We start from the raw sequence: 3,501 nt of genomic DNA, 5'->3' as shown, positions 1-3,501 counted from the left end.
AAAGTCCATGGAGATGTGTGTCCAGGGTTTTTGTGGAACCGATAGCGGATGAAGAAGACCCGATGGTGATCCTCTTGGACTTTTATGTTGGGCGCACTTTGGGCAGGCAGCTATGAATTCCAAAACATCCGTCTTCAGATGAGGCCACCAATAGGAGCGTTGGATGAACTTAAGAGTCTTGAGGCTACCTGCGTGCCCCATACACGGTGAGGTATGAGCCCACGTGAGCAGTTTTTCCTGAGTTCTGGTGCAACTAAGGTTTTCCCGGTGGCGGAAGTGGAGTAATATGAGTTGCAGCAAAGGAGGCAGGATCTAGGATGAATTGTCTGTCCGGAAGATCTGTGGACTCATCTGAATTCAATGAACGAGAGAGCGCATCTGCTTTCCGATTAAGAGACCCTGGACGATAACTGAGCTTGAAAGAAAAACGTGAGAAGAACAGTACCCACCTGGCTTGCCGTGGGTTTAAACATCGGGCGGTCTGAAGATATAAAAGATTTTTGTGATCTGTGGTTACTGAGATTGGGTGCTGAGCTCCTTCCAGTAAGTACCTCCACTCTTCAAAGGCAAGTTTTATGGCAAGCAATTCTTGTTCTCCAATGGCGTAGTTTTGTTCTGCCGGAGAGAATCTTCAGGAAAAATAAGCAGAAGGATGAGCTTTCTGATCCTCGAAGTACTGGGATAAGACGGCCCCCACTCCTACTGAAGGAGCATCCACCTCCACCTGAAAAGGACGACTGAGATCAGGTTGCCGAAGGATAGGAGCAGACATGAAGGCCTCTTTTAGAAACGAAAAGGCTTTTAGTGCCTCAGGTGGCTAAGCTGCAGAATTAGACCCTTTTCTTGTTAGTGCTGTAATCGGTGCAATGATGGAGGAATAATCTTTAATAAACTTCCTATAGAAATTGGCGAAGCCTAAAAAACACTGGATTCCCTTCAGAGTGGTAGGAAGGGTCCAATCTCTGATTGCTTGGACTGTGGCAGGATCCATCTGTAATTCCCTCCCGGAAATTTTGTAACCTAAAAAAGGGATGGTGGAAACCTCAAACGTGCACTTCTCTAGTTTACAAAAGAGTCGATTTTCCCTTAGACGTCTCAAGACTTCTCTGACTTGTTCCCGATGGACTTTCAGATCTTTGGAAAATATTAGAATATCGTCCAGATACACAACCAGGCACTTATAGAGGAGATCTCGGAATAACTCGTTGACATAATTCTGGAAGACGCTGGAGCATTGCATAAGCCAAAGGGCATCACCAGGTATTCGTAATGCCCTTCGCGAGTATTGAACGCAGTCTTCCACTCGTCTCCTGCGTGAATGCATATAAGGTTATAAGCTCCCTGCAGGTCCAATTTGGTAAAAATGGTAGCCCCCTTTACACGGTCAAATAGTTCGGGAATCAAGGGCAAGGGGTATCTGTTCTTAACTGTAATTTCGTTGAGGCCCCGGTAGTCGATGCAAGGACGTAGGCCCCCATCCTTCTTCTTAACAAAAAAAACCCTGCCCTGGCTGGAGAAGAGGAAGGGCGAAGGAACCTTTTGGCCAAATTCTCCTGTATGTACTCAGACATCGCTTGGGTTTCTGGGAGAAACCGAGGAAACTAAAAAGGAGAAGTATTGGAAAGTAGACTCTTTTGTGGGAGCACTCTAATTCAGAGGGTGAAAATGTAACATATTTGATACTGGTAAGAACATTTTTAATGAATAAGTATTAAAATTTCATTTTAGGAGTAATTATATGTGAACAAAATAGCTTTGCGAAAATATGAAAATAAGTTCTATATCATTGGTGATATCAATATCACACTCTGCGAAATGCCGGAAATTGATATCTGTGGTACTTATATTATAACATCATTGCACATTATCTCTCATGTGTTATATGACCATCATTTATTCTGCAGATATCCATTTTGGATCATTATTAACGCAGAGAATTAAATCATTGGTCATGAGAAACCGAGTACCAAGTGGTATAAGTGTGAGTGACACTATGTTAGACAGCCAATTTATTGCAGTACCAGGGTGTTCAGAGGTGGTCTCCCATCCTAGTACTAACCCGGCCTTTCACTGCTTAGCTTCCAAGGTCAGAAGAGATTGGGCATCTCCAGTGAGGTATGACCGCAATTATTAAGCTCGCCTCTTTGGTCACTTCAATTATATATAGTATAGCCACTATATATCTGCAATATTGCAGTTTGCAAACATGTGTAGCGTCAATGCCAGGAACATAAGAGATTGTGTGTAATCACCTGACTAGTCACCATGTGACACGTCAGCCACAGAGAAAGTACACGGGTAGGTCAAAGGCTTATTATGTGGGAAAATTCTTTGGAACCACATAACATCCACAAATGGACTTGCCTTATACTCATAAATAAATCCTAGGAACACCAGTACGGCCGTATTTAAGTTATAATGTATCTAAGTGCCAAGTATAATTACTCTGCACAAACTGCAGATATAGCAGGGAAATTGACAATATATAAAGAAGCTACAAATATCAAGTGAATGGCCCCTCTACACTACAATAGAAAAATGCTAAATCATAGCACTTGTGTCTAGAACCTGCAACTGCTCATCACACTGTTATAAGAAAAAGAGCCTCTGCATGGTGCTTGCCAGCAGGTCACTGCTAGTGATATAAATGAACCTATGCGGTTGTTTAGAGACCAAACCAGTTGATCACTACGAACATTGAACTTCAGAGCAGTGACTGAGATGCAAATCCAGTGATGGTATATCCACAAACGAGGCCAACAAATATCCCAGCGTTACTATAATTGCTCACTAATGTTAGTCATAGTAAGTGTGAATAAATCCCGGCATTGTGCACCTCTGAATAGTGGAAAAAGGAACAAATCCTTCTTATGTTGCTGGCTGGGAAATGCACACAGTAAAAAGCTCTTGGTAGTGGTTGGAAAGAAACAAAGTAGCTAATATCATAAATACAACGTCTCAAATGTTCCAACTGTTCGTATCAATGAATAAATAATTATACAAGCAGTGCTTTGATAGCCGCTGGACAGTAGATAAATAGCTCTGTCTGGCTCAAGAATAAGTGCTGAAATGCTGTATTGTTTGTATAATTCAGAGAGGTACGGGGTATATACGATACCAAGACCAGTGGTAGTGCTGCCGCTGGGAGTCCCGCTTTCGGCCGTGCATAGGCTCCGGGGGTTGCAGCGGCGTGAGGCCGTAGTCCTGCTCTAAGTGAGAAGTAGCTTTGAGACCGTTGCCTGGTGACCGTCTAGAGATTCCGGCTAGTTCGATCACGTGTGCGCATCACGTGATCACAGTGTCCTGACGTACGTTTCGCAAAATGAGCTTGATCACAGGGCGTAATGTGATCACTGAGAGTTTCAGTTTTTAAAGATCAGTGCTAGTGGTTGATTGGATATTCTGTATGATAGACACTTGATCCACCAATCCCATTGTTCATCAGTTGGATTGAATGAACTTGTATGACTATTAATTACTAAGTCCCCTGACAGTTTTTTA

General features: G+C 42.9%; 1 pseudogene; it reads right to left on the bottom strand.

Moving 5' to 3' along the window:
- Nucleotides 1-2,009: 2,009 nt before the first annotated feature.
- LOC134913446 (5S ribosomal RNA) lies at nt 2,010-2,129 on the bottom strand (annotated as a pseudogene).
- Nucleotides 2,130-3,501: the final 1,372 nt, after the last annotated feature.

The sequence above is a fragment of the Pseudophryne corroboree genome, chromosome 4 (assembly GCF_028390025.1).
Source record: "Pseudophryne corroboree isolate aPseCor3 chromosome 4, aPseCor3.hap2, whole genome shotgun sequence".
Classification (NCBI taxonomy): Eukaryota; Metazoa; Chordata; class Amphibia; order Anura; family Myobatrachidae; genus Pseudophryne; species Pseudophryne corroboree.
Note: the sequence above shows the minus strand (reverse complement) of the source record. Positions and strands in the feature narration are given on the sequence as shown.